Source organism: Convolutriloba macropyga, chromosome 4, assembly GCF_964194025.1.
Source record: "Convolutriloba macropyga chromosome 4, txConMacr16.3, whole genome shotgun sequence".
Taxonomy (NCBI): Eukaryota; Metazoa; Xenacoelomorpha; order Acoela; family Convolutidae; genus Convolutriloba; species Convolutriloba macropyga.
In genome coordinates this window covers 25690157-25711030 of record NC_134471.1, presented here as the reverse complement: position 1 = coordinate 25711030, position 20874 = coordinate 25690157, and the positions used below count along the sequence as shown (strand labels likewise).

The 20874-nt window shown below is 35.0% G+C and overlaps 1 protein-coding gene across 2 annotated transcripts in view; it reads right to left on the bottom strand.

Annotated features, from left to right (window-relative positions):
* LOC142338341 (uncharacterized) overlaps nucleotides 1–20874 on the bottom strand; it is a 76362-nt gene that overhangs the window by 53136 nt on the left and 2352 nt on the right. The gene's annotated exons all lie outside the window — the stretch shown is intronic.

Here is a 20874-nt window from a genome sequence, read left to right as displayed (position 1 = left end):
ATTATGTATGTCATTATGCAGTTCTGAAATTTTATTGTCAACAGGGAATCCAAGTAACCAGACTACATAAGACTCTGAAGTTCAACCAGAGTGATTTTATGAAGTGCTATATTGAGCAGAATACAAAGTTGCGACAACAACCCGTTATCAGCACCTTTGAAAAGAACTTTTTCAAACTGTTGAACAATTCATGCTTCGGAAAAACGATGGAAAATTTGAGATTTCGTTACGAGATGGTATTTGTTGAAAATGAGGAGAAAGCAAAATTCTATTGCAACAAGTACAATTTTGAGAAGTTCACTATTTTTCGAGAGAACCTGGTTGGGATCACTCTCAGCCAGAAAGAGATCAGGTGGAATAAACCAATTTATCTGGGTGCTGCTATTTTGGATCTGTCAAAACTACACCTGTACAGGTTTCATTATGAAGAAATGGGGCCTTTGTTTGACAAAAAAGCTCGAGTGATGTATCGTGACACTGATTCTCTCTTTTATGAAATTGTGACGGATGACATATACGAAGATCTTAAACAGCTGAAACATGTACTTGATTTGAGTGATTACCACACGGATCATCACTTGCATAGTGAATTGAACAAAAACATGCCAATTAAATTATCAGATGAGCTGAATGGTGACATTGTGATGGAAGCAGTTTTTCTGAAACCAAAAGCTTACTCTGTAAAAACTTTGCAGAAAGTCAAACAAAGTGCCAAGGGTGTAAGCAAGCATGTGAAAAAGACACTTCATCATGATAAGTTCAAAGATGTGCTCAAATCAAAATCACCCCTGAGAAAACTAGTAACATCTATAACTAGTGACAAACACACACTCAACAAAACAGAGTCTAACAAAATTGCCTTCAGTGCATTTGATGATAAGCGTTACTATCTGAGTGACGTTATAAGCTCATATGCTTATGGACACTACAAAATGGGTCACAAGCGGAAACAGCCCTTGGAAAAAACTCTAAAGTCCTATATTGAGATCAGTGAATGTGAAACCACCAGAGATTTAGCTGAACAACTGGATAGTGAGATTGAAGAAACCTTTTCACCACCTGATCCTGGGTTCTGGAAAACTTCTCAAATTGAGTCCGATGAGGAAGAAATATTTGATTTTGATGCAGCTCCAAACGAAAAGCCGTTCTCAAGATGTCCATATATCGATTTCGAAGCAGAGGAAGAGCCGCCTGCAAAGAAACAACGCTTGTCCAGTAAGCGCTAAAAAATTGATGATGCTGCCCAACTCCACCCCGGTTGGGAGTCTCAAGAAGTATTGCCGAGGAGATACAAAAACCTGCGACTGCTCCGCGCAGGAGCTTCTTGCGACAAAAACAGCTCTAAAAGGAGGGTTACAAGCTTTTCCACATGTACAGACAACGCAAATAGATGTTAAAGAAGATGCTGACGGAGAAGCAGTTTTAAATGGGTACATTTATAAAACTTAAAACAATGACTTAAAACTGAATTTTGTATCTTTTTTATTTAGATGTTTGTTATATATAGTTTATTGTTTGTTCTTAACCTTGCTTTATTAATTTAACTTTTTATTTTGTTTCATTTTTAAACCTAAGCAAAAAATTAGTTCCAAGTTGTCTGTCGGTAGGGTTTTGTTGTTTTTTGTTTCCTCGGACTCATTAATTAGCCATCATGAGACAAGATAACCGCAGAGTTAGAGTAAATAACCCATAAAAAAGGTGCGTCTCTATTTCAAATTGAAGTTGAGGTACGTGTTTTACATATTCAGGCAATAATCCTAACATACAGGGAATAATTGCCAAGAACTTTTCATCCGCGAGAATGATCGAACACGTTTGGGTAAAAAGAGCCAAAAAGTGATCTCAGGTGTACTGGTTTCTTACTACTAATTATTTCACGCGATTAGGCCAAAGACGTTTGGATTACCACAATTCACATAGAACATGTAATGTCAGCTGAAACTTTCACTAGAAATCGGGAAAGATTGTCACTTTAACGTTTTTCATGTAGAATGTACAGGTACGAAAAATTGAAACCGGATTCTACTGTCTCACGGATATGCTCGCTGAATTTGAAAAGTCTATGTACATCACTTTAGACCCCCTAAAACCACATTCTGTTTTTGGATGACATTCTAATAGTAACGCTATGGTCAAAAGCAAAACACTTAATAGACGTCGACTCGTGTCTCGATGCGTTAGACTAAGAAAGATCCCACTCCACAAAACCATCTATAGATTGGTTGCATTTTTAAATCGCTAACTCAGGTATTATACCAGTATACTCAAATATGAACGCAATATTAAAGCTCTATCTTCCAAAAAAAACTGAAGCAATTACGATGAGTGTTTGGGTCTATAAATCATTTTCCCTTCCAAAATTAGTACCTAACATGGCAACACTCTGTTATCCATTTTTGGGACTGCTTCAAACGAATTATAATTCTTAGAAGAACAACAATTGTATTTTGAGAACACTAAAACAAAAACTATCGAGTTGTACTTCAATAGAAACTAACAAACAGAACAAACAGAGGAAGACTGGCCCTGATATGTGTTTAGTGGAGTATTTATTGCAAAATCTGGTACAAGCAGCAAAAAGAACATCAAAATACAATGAAAAATTAATATTTGTGGTGGCCAAATAAAGAATCGGTTCAAGTTCTGCCAAACAACTGTTTCGTTCAAATGAAGTGCACGCAAACTTTACAGCAAATTTTGACCAAAAATATTTTACTCAATTATTGAGTCACGTTTCCACATATGGAAGAAGCGCCAAATCGGAACGATTAAGGCGAACAAACACGCGTAGACAATTGCAGAAAGAGTTATAACTCGTTTTTACTATCTGTTAATCTGAAATTCAGTTGTGCTCTCTCTTTGAACCAAAAACTGAATTTCAAATCCCTCAGTTACTGATAACAGTTACCGATTGATTAAATCCCTTAATTGTTCCGACCCCACTTTAGTGGGGAGGAGGAACTATATACTCAACTGGGTTTTTTTTGTTCAGTCAATTTTGGCCGATCGATATATTCATCGTAGAGAATTGTGAGTGGTATCATTAAAAAGCCCGTCCAGCGTAGAATACGGAATTAAAAAGATTTTTTCATTTTTTGTTTTTTACAGGGAGCTATCGAGGTTTAAAATTTGGTAAACATTCGACTGTTTTTGTTCACATTTTTAGTAATTTTTGCTACAATTTGGCACAATTTCGCTAATATAGTTCGAAATAAGTTAAAATTTTTAACTGCAGAGTGTTGTTGTTACCAATGGAGATAGAATAGCGTTGTTGAATTGTTTGATTGAAGTTTTTTTGGTTGAAGTTTTTGATAAAATTTTCAAAAATTCAAATTTTTGTCATCCAAAAATGGCACAAAATATGCTTTTATGGTCCAGTTTGTTAAAGTTTGCCAGACTTAGTGACCTGAAAACCTTAAAACGGACTCCCTAATCTCAAAAAGAGCGCTAGCTGCAATTAGGCGCCGTATGAAATCTTCTGGAATTAAAACTTTGCGTTTTTTGCAGATTTTACTCGATAAATATACGAAATGCATCGACCTTTTTTTTAATATTTGACAATTTCCACTCAACAATTGGTCTACTTCGCAAACACTTGGAACACTCGGTCGGTTTGCTGGGCGCGCGACAAAATCAGGGAGAGGTTCGACAATATCAAGGATTCTTAGAATCAGAGACTTTTTGGTCTTTATTTTGATGCTGCTTCAAAATATTTTGCTTTTGTTTTTTTTATGTTAAATACGGACAATATTTTTAATTCACGGCTCTGTTAATAACAGCTCCAATTTACGTAAGAATGTAGACACGGTTTGTTTTTGGAGAATCAAAGGGTTTTTATGGCTTTGAGGAAGAGTTCTAGTAAAAAATAACTGAACTCTTATCTTTTGCCTTCAATTGTTATTCTTTTGGCAGTCTGATTTCTAAGTTTAACGACTCAAAGATCTAAATTTTTTCCTCAAGAGGTGCAGTTGAACCATTTCTGTTCATTCAGTTGTTACCTAATGTCTCTGATGTTATTGAATGTATCTGTTTTAAGGAAATTTCTGTGATTTTTTTGAACTTGTCAATTTCTTATATTATTTTAGTCAGCATTTTTTTTTCTCAGTAAGTACAGGTCAATCTTTCAATCTTTCCTCCGTATAGAATACAAACTAATTTTGTGACCGATTGTCTTAACAGAAGGTTTTCTTGCTTTTGGTACTTTGACATTTTATACAAAATTTTTGTGTATAATTTCCCATGTTTGCTGTTGTTTTTGTTTCTTTTGTAATGTGTAACATTAGTTAACAACCTAAAAGAAAAAAGCTTTAAAACATTTGAAATTGAACATATTTTTTGCTTTCATAACGTTTGGTTTGAAGGGCTGCGACGCCGTTCTCCTGCAGAAATTGGTAGAGTTTTTTATTTTTGCATTTTATTTGTTGTTAATTTCTGTTGTCATATGCCAAATATTGCGTACATAAAAGTGTAAGTGTAATTTGTAGAAAAACAAATGAGCTCAATAACTTATATCGGTAAATAGCTAACTTATATCGGTAAATAGCTTAAATTTCTAAAAAAAAAAGTAAAAGTATTCAACTTATCCCTTTTTGTTCTGGTTTGCTTTTTTTTCGTATTATACAATGTTGAATATTTTCGTAAATTAGCCACATTATTTAGAGCTCTTTTTAATGTTTTGCTGAATCAAACAATAATTTTTCTGTTATTTAAACGTTTTAAAAGATGTCTTCAGGGCTTAGACAATTTGTTTCAGAAAAATTTTGTGAAATTTAGATACTTTTCAGTATTTGTGTTTTTTGTTGTCATTTTGTTGTCAATTTTGTCTTTTAAAGACGTTATGATGGTCAAATGAGACGCAAGTAAAGATGTTATAGTATCGCGGTTAATATCTTATCAATTTAGTGGCTTCAAAACTGTGGTTTCGTAAAGTTGTTTGTGAAACTTATTAGTTCAGCATTCAATGTTTTTTTTTATAGTCTTATGATTTAGTCTCATTAATAACAGTCGCAATTTGTTTTCCGGATATTTGCTAGACAAACTGTCTACTTTTTTAGTCGAAAGCTTTTCTTGGCTTTGAATTTTGAAAAAATTTGTTTTTAATAAAAAAAATGAGATAGATTTGTTTTTAGAAAAAAAAATGAGATGCCAATTTTTTTCTGATAAATTGTAGCTAAGCATCTCTATATACAATTCACGTTATTTATCTATTGAAATACAATTTGCTCTTCATAACTGTTTTATTTTCCTCAAATGGTCTTTCTTCTTGGAACAACCAGTTTTCATAAAACCAATTTTCGTGATTTTTGAATATTTGCCCCTTTTTGTAGGTTTTTGTTCTCTTTTCACAGTATCACAATAATGGGCGTAATTTGATTTACAAATTTTTGTAACTTCAAAAAATGCAAACGAAGATTTTTATTGTTTTTAGTGACCAGTTTAATGTTTAATTGATTGGGGGGACATCGTTTTCGTGCATAGTTTTTCGTGCAAATTTTTAGTTTTTGCCTGTACTTTCCGTTTTTTGTACTCGCACGGCATATCCTGGATAATGAAAGGCCTCAGTCGCTCTCTATTGGGGTATAAAAGACTCCCTCAATGATTTCATTTGATGCGTAATGTTTCTAATCAGTTCGAATTTAATTCTTTTTTAAAAAAAATGTAATGTTTTAATAAACTTTGCCCCTTTTGCTCATTTATAGTCAACTTGTTGCCAAATCGCATTGAGGAAAAGTCCCATATTTTGTTCCAAAAAGTATCGGTTAATCTTCTGAGTTTAAATTTTATCTGATGCCCTTTTGATTTGGTTATTAGTGGTTTTCAAAAAATGGTCAAGGAGTTTTGGTCGTAATTAACATTTGTAACTCTTTGATTTTTTTTGCCGTCTTTTCTGGTAGTCATATTATGATAGCCACAGGTCCCATAGGCCCTCTAGAGTAGATTGTTTTATTCTTTTAGTAGTTTGTTGAACAATTTGTTGATATGTTATTTTTTTTTATCTCTTCCTCATTTGGTAGACAATTAAGTGAAAAGTGTAGATGAGCGGGGTCGGAACTTAATGTGCGAACGCACATTACCGAGCTTCCTTGTTCGTTTTCTCAAATTAATGAAGAACACTTTTTCACAAAATTAATTTTCAAGTTACGATATTCCAATTAACTCTTTTATTACTTTATCCATTAGAAAACCCTGACTTCTACTACTGAACGCAAAACTTGGATATAGATACCCCAGAAAGACGCAACTGTTAACATTGACCCTAATGTAGGCTAAAACACAGTTGACGATATATTTAATCCCCTACTGAAAATTTTTCTGCGGATCAACACTTTTAGGAAAAATTACATACTGTTTTCAACAAACATCTGATTGCTTCACTAAGTTCTTAAGACACTGCGTTGAAGGAATAACGAGATTGTGCAGTTGCGAGAGGTCGAAAGCTTGAACAAACAGATCCGTTCAGATTGGAGAGATTTACATTTCGCAATGGCTGTCTATTCCGTGACAACAAAGCGGCAATCCTGAATATGTAGAATGTCAAAAAGATCGAGCCAATTCACGCATTGCACCCGGGTAGCTGGGGAGTGACTGACACGTCAGCAAACCCATGGCGGTCGTATAACAGCCACGATAAAACGTCAAAAGCCATTTAGTCTTTACTCTGTGCCTCAATTGGTGAAAATTTGAAACAATTATTCCTTAGTCACAGTAGAATAGTACAATAGTAAAAAGTAACGAAACAAATGAAGAAGTACAGCTAGGCTTTGCAGGAACTAAAAAAGATAGTCGGTATAGGTCCAATATTCTATGCAGTAATGGCGATTGACAGATTCAGCAAATACCCAAAACCCGTCAGCGAGCAAAAGTAGTAACGGAAATATCAGATAAAAACGTTGTAAAACTCCTACAATTATAAATATTTGCCCACGGGGTGCCATGAAATATATGATTCGGTGAAGCAAAATGCCCGGTCGGGAATGAAGCGGAAAAAATCTGTCAAAAAAAAAACAAAATAAATTTTATACAGGCCTCAGTCAATCACCATCGCGCTATAGGTCTAGTCAAACGCTTGATCCTAACATTCAGAGGACGCTTAACATGCCTAGTGTGACAGCTTGATTAACAATCAGGTTGATCGATTAAGAAAGCTTTGAAATCAATCATTCATAATTTAAAAATTTGTATACAACGGATTGCAACCATTTGGCTTTTCCACACACACACGTCAGTGGACCAACTAATACTCCGTTTATTAAATTAGCAACTGAACTTGACTATTGCGACTGTAGTTAAACTATTTACATAATGACACTGTAGAACCGGGGCAAATGCTCTCAGCGGAAACATGGAACAAAATTGACTATCATAGTTTCAAAGAGATAAAAGAAAACAAAATTTCACTGACCAGAGACGCTGGAAACAGATACAACAGGAGAATGTCATTCGAAATCCTTTTCACCTGCTTATCTGCCAGTTACCAATCCGTGCCTCTAATAACGTCTTCGGTACGACTATCTATTGCAAGAAAATTAGGCTCAAAGGAGCGGTCTCAGAAGAACTCTACGAAAGGGTTGTTTAAAGTACCAGCACCAGGCTCAAGGATAAAATCAACTGACAAAACGTGACGCTGTAAATCAATAGAGTAAGAAAGACTGACATCGCAAAGTTTGGTACCCAGGAGGAACTCTTCAACATGCAACTGAATTAAAGAAGACAATATTGGGACACGTACTTCTCAAACGTAGACAACAGATTAAAACTCACTCCTTAAGACCCACACTCACAAAAAAATGAAAATCAATTGCGCAGCAAGCACTGCAGATAAAAACATCAAAGACGAAAATGCTCCAGAAGAAGCATCGGCAAACATGAGGATCGGGGGACTAGTTTTAACGAAATGGTTACATCATCATCAAAGGGAACGCACACTAAGCGATAAACAGAAACAAAGAAAGCATGTGACAAACAATCCTAGATAACCTTCTCTCCACTATATTGATTTGTAGTAAAAAAATGTACGAAAACCTCATTTTACGAACTCAATAAATCTGTGCAACGAGGATCTAGAAGGTCATCGACAAAAAGGTTTTAAACAATTTAGGTTTTGGCAAACGTCTCTTTTGGATAAGTATATCCCATCACCCCCGTAGCAATCAAACGCAATCGAAACAGTGCAAGACGCGATCAGCAAGCTCAACAAATCATTCGCCCCTTACGAACCACTGCAAACATCCAATGGATTGTCGGATCATACACTTTTCTTCAGCAGGGGATTTTTGGTACAATGTTGACCTTCGAGGGACTTTCAGGTACTCACTTTATTACCTAGTACAGAGTTATCAAAAATAAATCTTGTATTATAAAAATTATAGAAATTAGAGAAAAATTAGATAAACAAAATAGAGCAATTTCCTTATCAGAGCCTTAATTTCTACAAAGCTTTTGAAATAAGAAAATATTTTTTTTATAATAGACTATGAACAAAGAAAACATGAACAACCTAAAGAAAGTTCAAACAGCTTTGGTTGAAAACCGGAGTTTTTCCACACCGACTTTCTTTGGTAGTCTACTTTTGCAACAAAAATTATACAATTATATCTTGTGGCACAGCAAAAAGCTGTTCTAATTAGGCAAACTGCCAGAACAATGCTAGTCAGTGTTTTAAAAGAATCCATATTTTGATGTCATTCAAACTTCTTTTGATTTCATTCCAACTTTTTACATCTTTTGGTGGGTTGAATTTTGTTTACTAAAATAATAACGTTCAAGTCTTTTAACTCAAAAATTAATTTTTCTGAAGTTTCAGTGATTTTTAAGATAGCATTAAAGATTAGCGGGAAAATATATTTTGAAATCCAAAAAAATACAGCAAAAATTTTTTATGTTTCTCTCATTAGAACCAGCTGCAAACATTGACCACATTTAAAAAACAATTTTATGGATTGTAAGTTGGAAGGCTCAAAAGAGTTGTAATATCTGAAGTTTTATTTTGATGGAAATGTCATTGGACTTTTTTAGAGCTGAGAGCTGAATGCAGTAGCGCAATATAAAAACCTCCGTATAATTTTAGTGGTGCCAGGATACAGCTTACCCTTTGCCAATTCAAGCCAATCAACAGAGAAAAAGATTTAACTGACAAACAGTTGCGCTCAAGGGAAGGGCCAATACTTAGCTGTTTTGCTTCGATAACAGAAGGTGAGGGTAGTTAGTAGGACAAATTCCTTGCGATATAAATGATTGTTAATTACGTTACATTGTTGTTGTAACTAAGTTGATAAAACTGTTATTCTACTTTAGTCTAAACATCTAGTTTCGCGCTAAGATATGGACGGTATACATAGGAAAAACATTCGCCTTTTACATAGCTGAAATAATTGTAACATTGTTGTTGCATCCTTACTTTTTAGAGTTATATTTCTTCCTTTTTTTTCTTTCGGTGCGTTTGCAGGGTAAAAGCAGAGTGTTCAAGCAAGATTAATTCATTTTGATTTTCAACTCTCTTTTCCTTCCAACTTTTTCACTAAACCTATTTTTCACACCAGATTCCATTCACGGCGCGTACTGGCTCTATTTTGATAGGGTACTTTTATATATGTCATATACGACGCTACATAACTAAATGACAGAAGCAGTGCTTCGCTAATTTTCAAAGAAACGAATATACAAAACGGTGGAAACCTTGCGAACAGTTATTTTTAAAGCGCTCAAATTAAATTGACTCAAGTATTCTCATTCTTTTTCACAACGATAACATTGCCGCCAGGAATTACTTTTTACGTTTATACATTGTTAGGTTACTTTTTTGACCAAATTTTTAAAGGTTCACTCCTTTAATTTTTCTTTTTATTCATTGTACACAATATCATATATCTGTTGTTTGACAAATTTTCGACAAAGCACTGCTTAGTAAGTGTAACAAGATAATATTACAAAAAATTAAGGAGGGTTGAGATTCTTCCATATAAATTGAAAAAAAGAGAGACTTTTGTTGAAGTGTAGTCATTTCACATTTTGCGAAAAAGAACTTGAAACCCGCAATTAGCAAAAGAATTAGGAATTCAGGAAATCAATTGATCTTATTTTACTGTTTTTTTTTCGAAAAACTGTTTTTATATAACATTTAATTTAGCTGCTATTGGTCTTCTTCGTTTTTCATCGATTTTAGAACCTTTGAGTCTTCGTACTGCTAAAGCTGTTTAAAAGGCTTAGCGTTCTATAATTCTATCGAGTCAGGTGCAGACGCTTGCGCAACTATATACTTTGGCTCGTCGATTGGAAAAACACATGTTTCTTGGATAAGAGGACACTCTCGATGTGATCACAGGAATTCGTTGTTGATTTCGTTCGCCGCAACCACTTGACGCAATCTGATTTTTCATCAATTTTTCCTTTTTTTTAATGACGTTAACTAGTCAATAGTGCTGGCAAACTTTTGTTCGTATATTAGCTTAAGCTGGTGTCATTTTGTTTCGAATGGGTTTTCAATTTCAATTACTTCCAAGCGGAAATTTGATACAAGTTTTTTTATTGATTCCGAATTTTTGAAATCCGCTAGATTTTGAAGATGAAGTAATGCAATAAAAGTTAGTGGCCGTTGAAAATTTGACATCGATCTTCAGAGTCGGCATCTCCGCAAAGGATTCTGCATCATTTCTAATGACAACGTTTGAGCATTTGACTGGTTCCCACAATTTCAGTGATATTTTGCACGCTTGACATCTTTGACGCAATATGTTGTTCAACGGGTTTGAACCTCAGTTGTGTGACTTTATTAGTTGATAGTTAGATGAGGCTCCTAGGATTATCCATTGCCTGTATCCGAAATTAGTTGCTTTTTCCTGAACTGGTACAGATTGAAAGTCCACGCCATAAAATTGAAAGGCTATAGAAAGGAGGACTTTTTTGAAGTGTTCACTTGGGACCTGAGCAATCGGAAGAAACTAGTTTATCCTTGTCGTAAACGCTGTCAATACGGTTTAGCGGAATATGTATGTTGATTTCCGGAAGTTTTTAATATCTATTTGTAGCATCATTAATTAGCGTAGAATTTAACTGAAGTTTGAATTTTCCTTTGTTCACGATTTTAGAGCACTTGCGCAGCTGTTGAGGTTTTTCGTTTCTTTTCTGAGGTGGCCAAAGTTTCTCTCAATTTTTTGTGAGTTGACTTTTTTGCAATTCTGTTAATCGTTTCATCACTGAATTTAATGGGTTAAGCTGTTTTCCGATCAAATTAACCTTTTTGTTCGATGCTGCTATGAGTTGTTGTTGAAATAAATACTGAATTTTTCTAACACTCTGAGTGCTTTTACGAATTTTTGTAGCCGGTTTTCGCAAGCTCGGTACAATTGCCATAAATGTCTTTGATAGCGCATATTTTTTGCTGCCTAATCCTATTCCGACACCAAGAAGGGTAGCGACACCAAGAAGGGTATTCTCTCACTCCATCTGCCAAGAGAAGGCGAGCAATGCGTCCCTTTATCAAAACCTGGTTTAGAGAATCTGTGTAGTGCAATGGTTTTATTCCATGTCCTCTCTCATTGAAGTTTGATTTTCCGGTGCATCTTTATACTCGTCTAGGCTTTTGTTAACTGACAAAGTGTATTTAGGGTTATCTGTAGCGTCCTATTCTTCCAGGTCTTCAAATACCAGATCGTGGCAGAGGCCGGCTTGAGTTTCCATATTTTCTTGAAGTTTTTTTACTGCTGTTGATTTTTTTCTCGGATGACAGCATTTAAATTACAGGATGAGGGGTGATGAAGTGAACATTGATGAACTTGTTTACTCTGATGAAAATCGGAAAAGATTCCTTTCTTAGTTACTGTTTTAACGGTTTAGGTTGCCGGCAAAATAAAAAAAAAGACAACGAATTTTTTTAATGGAAACAAATTTAAGCATCGCTGTTCCTTGTAAAGAACGAAAAAGAAAGAGCATTTGATGGCGCCTTCAAAAGTCTGAAGCCTCAGTTCTATTACAATGACGAATTTTGACAGGAAATACTCAGAACAAGCAAATAAGATTTGAATTAAAAAGGAAAAGGAGAGCTTTGAGCCGGCAGCAGTTTTTATTCTAACTTTTGTGTTTACAAACTTTTAATTTTTTTGGCCTTTTATTGCAATCAAATTTCACAAGTCAAAATTTCAGGCCTTTTGCAGTTTTCTGTCGTTTGAAATCAAAAGGATTCTGCTTGTTTTTTTTCTATCAATAGGGGCAAGCTCGGTTTTGTGCGAGGTTACTTTTACTCGTTTGGATGAGGGCTATTATTTGTGGCTCAATTGGGGCTAAAACATTTCCCTATATTGATGTGAGGACAGTGAAAACTCCTCCACTTTTGTAGCTGCTAGTATAGTCGCTTCGTGAGAATTAGTTTTCAGGAACAAAATCTGTATTTGACTTCTGTCGTCTACGCGGTTTAACGATGATGTAACAAATATTCCTGAATTCTTAACAAAGACGCCGAAAGTTTCAAAAATACCATTGGTTTTTGATAAATCAAATGTTTTTGTGGCACAAACACAATTAACGAGGTCTTGTTTACAAGGACTTAATGCTGTTTTTTGTGTTGGTACAAATTTTGAATAGTTGTTGTTCATGTCAAATGGAATCCTTTCCATCGCTTTCTTCATATTCGTTGGTAGTAAACGTTAGATCGGTCAACAGATATAACATTTTTCGTATCATCAAGTTGTCTGATTAAAGTATGATTCCCAAAATACGTAGATTACGGCAAAATGTTATTTAAATTCTGTTAAGCTGACACTTAAGGGTATGTCTACGCTGAATGGATATTGTTCCTTTTGACCAGTTGCGGTGTAATTTTCAGTTGTCAACATTGAATTTTTGGACACAATGTCTTTTACAATTTGGTTTAAAAATTTTTAGCCAGGACGCATTAGTAAAAGAACCTGTGTCTCAAAGGGCGTCAATCTTTAGGTTGACAATCTTTACGATGACAATTTGAGTGTCCATAGATTCTAGAATTTTTTTGACTAGTGTTTTTTTCGGGTGACCATATATAAATTACAGGATGAGGGACGATGAATTCAATGTTAATGAATTTGTCTGCGAGTAAAACTCTCCGATGAAGATTGCAAACGATTCCTTTTTTAGTTACTGTTTCAGGCAAAGAGTTGTTAACTGGAATCAAACTAAGCAACGCTGTTTGTTCACTGTAAAGAACCAAAAAGAAAGCGCATTAGATGGCGCCTCCAAAAAGCTAAATCTTCAGCTCTAATACAATGAAGATTATTGACACAAAATAATCAGAACAAGCAAACACGATCTGAATTCAAAAAGATAAGGAGGATTTTGTGCCAGCTGTAATTTTTATTCTAAGTTTTTTGGTTACAACTTTTTAACCGCGGGAGTTTTTTTGGCCTTTTAATGGAATCAAATTTGAGGCCTGTTTCTGATAACGCTTGAAACTCTCATCTAATCTCTTTCTAATCAACTGATTCTAACTAATTCTTCTCTATGTGTCCTATTTGTTGGAGATCTCCTATTCGAAAAGTATTACTCTATGCAATGGTAAAACACAATCTGATTTTAATTTTTGAATCATCAGGTAAAATTTGCTTTTCAGGTTGACCTGTGTGGTTTTTTCAGTTTGGCAAAAATTTGACGTTGACTGCCTTCATGATACTGGAAAACCTCTTCATAAGAAAACTTTGATGGCGCTGTTAATCTGCATTAACAGATTTTTTTCTCACTTTTGTAGACAGCGCCAAAGTGAAAAAATAAACTACATAAAGATTGACGCAATGTCCAAATTTTGATGTATGCAACTTTGTTAATAACTTTTTTCATGCACCAGAAATATCGTCTCGGATGTACATTGGTGATGTGGGACAAGCTGAGTAGACATGTTGAGGTTGCACTCTAACCTTGAACTTCGAAGCTGGACCGACATCAAATCAATGCTTTCCGAAATTGTGATAGTTTTTGTTGGGAAAAATTTTCTCAGACCTTTTTTCAGATTCGTATAGCACTGAGTCTTTCCAGGAAAACTGAAAACATTTCTATGCAATCTATTCCAATTTCCAATGGATTATACAGCGCTTGTCGTACTTTTTTCCTATACAATCAAAGTTTCAGGCTTTTTGTTGTTTTCTGTCGTTTCAAACCCAAAAAAATCTGCTGGTTTTTTTCTATCAAAAAGAGCGAGCTCGCTTTTGTACGAAGTTACTATATGTGTTACAGAATTTCCATCTATTCATCTATTGATGTGGACACCGTGAAAATTGCTACACTTGTAGCTGCAAGTTTTGTTGCTTCGTGAGAACATGTTTTCGGGAGCAAGACCTGTATTTGACTTCTGTCGTCTACGCAGTCTAACGATGATGAAACAAATATTCCGGAGTTTTACTCAAAGACGCCGAAGGGTTCACAAATAGCAGTGATGTTTGATAATTCAAGTGATATTGTCGCACAAACACAAATAACGAGGACCTAATGCTTTATTTGTTTTTGTATAAATGTTGAATAGTTGTTATTCATGTCAAATGGATTTCTTTTTATCGCTTTTTTCAAATTCGTTTTGTTGTAAACGTTAGATCGAATATCAGATTTAAATTTTTCGTATCAACAATCAATTTGTTGTCTGATTACAGTGCGGTTCCCAAAATTCGTAGAATACGACAAAATGTTATTTAGTTACTGTTAAGCTGATACTTAAGGGTATGTCTACGCTGAATGTATATCGTTCCTTTTGACCAGTTGCGGTGTAATTTTCAGTTGTCAACATTGAATTTTGCGACACAATGTCTTTTTCAATTTGGTTAAAAACTTTAGCCACGACGCATTAGTGAAGGAACCGGTGTCTCAAAGGGCGTCAATCTTTAGGTTTCCGATGACAATTTGAGTGTCCATAGATTCTAGAATTTTTTTGAATAGTGTCATTATTTCTCGGGTGACATTTTTATATTACAGGATGAGGGACGATGAAGTGAATGTTAATGAGTTTGTCTGCGAGTAGAACTCTCCGATGAAAATTTTCAACGATTCCTTTTTTAAGTTACTGTTTTAGCGGTTGAGGTTGCTGGCGCAATAAAAGAGGCAACGAGTCTTTAATTGAAAGCAAACTAAGCTTCGCTGTTCTTTGTTAAGAACAAAAAAAAGCGCATTTGATAGCGCCTTCAAAACTCTGAAGCTTCAGTTCTAATAGAATGACGATTATTGAAAAAAAAATATTGAGAACAAGCAATTAAAATTTGAATTAAAAAGGAAAAGGAGAACTTTGAGCCAGCTGTAATTTTTATTTTTTGTTTTGTGTTTACAAACATTCAACCGCGGAGTTTTTTCGGCCTTAATGCAATCAAATCTGAGGCCTGTTCTGATAACGTTTGAAACTCTCATCTAATCTGTTTCTGCTCAACTGATTACAACTACTTATTCTCTGTGTGTCCCATTTGTTGGAGATATACTTTTCAAATTGTATTAATTTATACAACGGAAAAACAAAATCTAATTTTAATTTTTTGAATAACCAGGTAAAATTTGGTTCTCAAGTTGACCTGACAGGTCTAATTAGTTTAGATTTTTTCTTTGCAACCAAGGGGCTCAGTTGCCAAAAAACTAAACATTGACTGCCTTCATGATATTGGTATACTTCTTATAGAAAAACTTTGATGACGCTGTAAATTTGCATCAACAGAAACTTTTCTCACTTTTGTACCCAGCGTCAAAGGAAGAAATACACTAAACAAAGATTGACGCAATGTGCAAATTTTGTTGTATGTAACTAAGTTAATAACTTTTTTTTCATGCATCCAAAATATCGTCTCGCAAGGGCATTCGTTTTGAGGGACAAGCTGAGTAGACATGATGAAGTCGCACTCTAACACTGAACTTCGAGGCTAGACTGACATCAAATCGATGCTTTCCGAAAGTGTGATAGTTTTTGTTGGGAAAAATTTCATCCCTTTTTTTTCAGAATCGTATAGCACTGAGTCTTTCCAAGAAAACAGTGAAAAAATTTCGGCCCGATCTGCGCCAATTTCCAATGGATTATATGGCGCTTTTCTTTTATACTTGATAGTTTAATAACACTTTCTTTTTTCTACACAAGTCAAAATTTCAGGCCTTTTGCAGTTTTCTGTCGTTTGAATACCAAAACGAAACTGCTTGTTTTTTTTCTATTAATAGGGGCAATATCGATTTTATGCGAGGTTGCTTTTACTCGTTTGGATGAGGGCTGCTATTTGTGGCTCAACTTGGGGCTACAACATTTCCTTATATAAATGTAAGGACAGTGAAAACTGCTACATTTGTAGCTTCTAGTATTGTCGCTTCGTGAAGATTCGTTTTCGGGAACGAAATCTGCATTTGACTTCTGCCGTCTACGCGATTTAACGATGATGTAAAAAAATTTTCGGGGGTTTTGCTCAAAGACGCCGAAGGTTTCAATAATACCAGTGATTTTTGATAATTCAAGTGTTTTTGTCGAAAACACAATTAACGAGGTCTTGTTTACAAGGCTCTAATGCCGTTTCTGTTTTTTTTATAAATGTTGAACCTTTTTTCATCATGTCGAATGAATTCCTTTCCATCGTTTTCTTCAATTTTGGTAATTGTAAACATTAGATTTATTTTTTCGTAACAACAATCACGTTGTTGTCTGATTAAAATGCAGTTCTCAAATTTCGTAGATTACGACAAAATGTTTTTTTTTAATTTCGGTTAAGCTGACACTTAATGGTATGTCTACACTGAACGGACATCATTCTTATTGACCCGTTGCGGTGTAAATTTCAGTTGTCGAAATTTAGTTTTTGGATACAGTGTTTTTTCAATTTGGTTGAAAGTTCTCATCCACGACGCATTAGTTAAAGAAGCGGTGTCTCAAAGAACGTCAATCTGTAAGTTTCCGATGAAAATGTGCATGTAAAACAGTAAGTTTTTTGTTTTTCATCGCTGATTCTGTGAGATGTGTTTCTGTAACAACAAAAAGTTTGACAGTTTCCCCTTTTTTTGCAGTTCCAATAGATTGCTCGTCCAATTCCCCTGGAATTGTGGTGACAACCGTGGTGAAAGCAACCGTGGTAATGAGTGTAACTAGCTCTATTCTCGCTCTGACTCTGGTTTGCTTTGTTGCTTTGTTCTGTTGTCGCTGCGTTTCAATGCTTTTAAGTTGAGAGCTAATATGAGCTGTTTGAGGGACAGTCGCTTGTTCAGTGTCTTGTAAAGATTGCTCTTGGGCTTGTAGGAAATTAAAATCATCAGAATTAATTGGTTTTTAAATAATTCGACTAAACACGGATGAAAACTCATGTTCAGGGAAAAGTTTTCAATCATGATAAATCGGAATTTGTGTAGTGCAAGTGATGTTTTCAATTTACGCTCCGATTGACATTTGATCTTCGAGGGCATCTTTATGCTCATCTAGAATATTGTTAACCAACAAAGTGTATTTAGGGTTATTGATAACGTCCAATTCTTCCAGGTCTTGAAATACTAGATTGTGGCAGAGGCCGGCTTGAGTTTCCATAGACTCTTGAAGTTTTTTGACCATTGTTATTTTTTTTCTCGGTTGACCGCATTTAAATTACAGGATGAGGGATGATGAAGCAAACTTTGATGACCTTGTCTGCGAGTAGAACGCTGATGAAAATCGAAGGAGATTCCTTTCTTAGTTCCTGTTTTAACGGTTTAGGTTGCTGGCTCAATAAAAAAGGCAACGAGTTATTAATTGGAAGCAAACTAAGCATCGCTGTTCATTGTAAAGAACGAAAAAAAAGCTCACTTAAAAGCGCCTTCAAAAGTCTGAAGCTTCAGTTCTAATACAATGACAAATTTTGACAGTAAAAAATTAGAACAAGCAAATAGGATTTGAATTAAAAAGGAAAAGGAGTATTTTGATACCGCTGTAGTTTTTATTCTAACTTTTGTGTTTACAAACTTTTAATTCTTTTCGGTCTTTTAATGCAATCAAATTTGAAACCTGTTTCTGATAACGCTTGAAACTCTCATCTAATCTCTTCGTGCTCAATTCATTCTAATTATTTTTTCTCTGTGTCTCATTTGTTGGAGATCTCCTATTCAAAATGTATTAATTGATGCAACGGAAGAACAATCTGATTTTAATTTTTGAGTAATCAAATAAAAGTTGGTTCTCAAGCTAACCTGAGAGGTCTATTCAGTTTAAATTTTTTCTTCACAACCACGGGGCTCAGTTGCCGAAAAACATTTAACCTTGACTGCCTTCATGATATTGTTAAATTTCTTCATAGGAAAATTTTTGTTGTGAAAATTTTGACGCTGGATATCAGCATCAACCGTTTTCTTTTTCACTTTGGTAGACAGCGTCAAAGGGAAGATACAAACTAAAGAAAGATTGACGCAATGTGCAAACTTTGTTGGATGTAAGTAAATTAATAACTTTCTTTTTCATGCATCCGAAATATCGTCTGTGAAGTGCATTAGTGATGGGGGACAAGCTGAGTAGACAAGTTTAGGTTGCATTCTAACACTGAAATTTAAGGTTAGACCGACATCAAATCGGTGCTTTCCGAAATTGTGATAGTTTTTTGTTGGGAAGAATTTCCTCTGACATTTTCTCGTATTCGGATAGCACTGAGTCTTTCCACGAAAACTTTGAAAAAATTCGGCGCGATCTGCTCCAATTTCCAATGGATTCTATGGCGCTTGTGTTTTATACTCGATGAATTCGTCGTACTATTTTTTCAAAACAGGTCAAATTTTCAGGCTTTTTGCAGCATTTTGTCGTTTGAAACCCAAACGAATCTGCTTGTTTTTTTCTGTCAATAGGGGCGGGCTCGGTTTTGTACGGGGATACAATAGAGGCTTCAAAATTTCCTTGTATGGATGTAAACGCTGTGAAAACTGCTACATTTGTAGCTGCCAGTATTGTGGCTTCGTTCGAAGTGGTTATCAGGAACGAGATCTGATTTTGACTTCTGTCGTCTACGCAGTTCAACGATGATGTAACAATTGTTCCGGAGTTCTGCTCAAAGACGCCCAAGGGTTCAATAAAACCAGCGATAATTGATAATTCAAGTGTTTTGTCGCACAAATACAAATAACGAGGTTTGAGGTTTTGTTTACATGGACCTAATGCTGTTTTTGTTTGTGTATAATTGATGAATAGTTGTTCCTTATGTCGAATGTATTTTTTTCCATCGCTTTCGAGCATCAGATTTAATTTTTTTTGTAACAATCAAACTGTTGCCTGAATGCGGTTCTCAAATTTCGTAAATTACGACAAAATGTTTTAATTTCTGTTAATCTAACGATTAATGGTATGTGTACGCTGAACGGAAATCGTTCTTGCTGACCAGTTGTGGTGTAAATTTCAGCTGTTGACGTTGAGTTTTGATACAATGTTTTTTTTTCAATTTGGTTATAAAATCTAATCCACGATGCATTAGTGAGAGAACCGGTGTCTCAAAGAGCGTCAAGGTTTCGGTTTCCTATAACAATTTGAATGTAAAACAATGGGTTTTTCTTTGTTTTTCATTGCTGATTCTGTGATATGTAGTTCTGTAACAACACAAAATTTGATAGTGTATCCTTTTTTACGGTTGCGGCAGATTTCTCGTTCAATTCATTTGGAATTCTGGTGACCGCCGCGATGAAAGCAACCACGAGAATGAGTGTAGCTAGCTCTCTTCTCGCTGATTCTGGTTTGCTTTGTTCTGTTGTTGCTGCAAATCAATGCTTTGAATTTGGTAGCTAATTTGGGCTATTTGAGGGACAGTCGCTTGTTTAGTGTCTTGTAGAGATTGGTGTTGGTCTTGTAGGAAACTAAAATCATCAGATTTAGTTGGTTGTGAATTAACGTCAAGAGAATGTCGGTTGCAAACCCATGTTCAGGGAAAAGTTTTTCAATCATTATAAATCGTCTAACTCTGTTGTATAAATCACTTGCTGAATTGCTCAAATCTTTAAGGCCGAGTATTGCTCTTTGTTAGAGATAAAACTTTCTCGTAAATGTCGCAAGGACAACAATACCCTTCTCTTTCATACTGCATTTGATAGTTGTTCATAAAATTGTAGCGCTCCCTTTTGTAATGTGAGGTGTAGCAAAGGGTCTTGTTGGCCTTTTGGAACCGCAGAAGGACCAATGGAACTTCTAATTTGTCGTTGAAAAATTGCAAGTTCGTGAGAAAGCAGAGCGGCAAATTTATCAAAAGGCACTGGTAAGGATTGGTTACCATATATTGGCGAATGATGAACGTCAGCTCCTGTTACATTTACCATTTTCCCCGGCACTTTGGGTGCGGGTGCTTCCAGATTTTGCATTTGCAGTATGTTTTCCGAATCTGTTCGCAAGAAGGTAAATAAAAATCAAATTTTTTGAATAAGCACTTGTTTAATGATAAGTAAAACAGGGGTACATATATGGTGACGTTTTCAGTACTAATCTTAAGACATAAGTTTGTTGAAAGATGATGGAATAACTTTTAAAATTTTTTAGACAAAGAAGTTTAAGTGAATATTTATTAAAAATTTCTGCTTTTATTTCTGTCGAGCTGTTACATCTTAACTTTTTAGAGGTATATCTATTCCTTTTTTGGATCCTTTTGGTGCGTTTGTAGGGTAAAAGCAGAGTGTTCAAACAAGATTAATTCATTGCGATTTTCAACTCTGCATTATTCTCAATTATTTTTCACTCCTCTTATTTTTCACGCAAGATATTGTTCAAAGCACAGATTGGCTCTACTTTAATACAATACTTTCATATATGCAATATTTGACAATTGTTTTCTTAGATTATAAGAAAACAGCAATTAAAAGGATGGACGCTTGCGTTATTTGTCTAACAGATATGTTTTGCTAGAAATTAACGCAGGAAACGTATGATACATTTTTTAACCTTTTAGTAACCATTAAGATGCTTTTGTCAAGACTTTTTGGACTGTT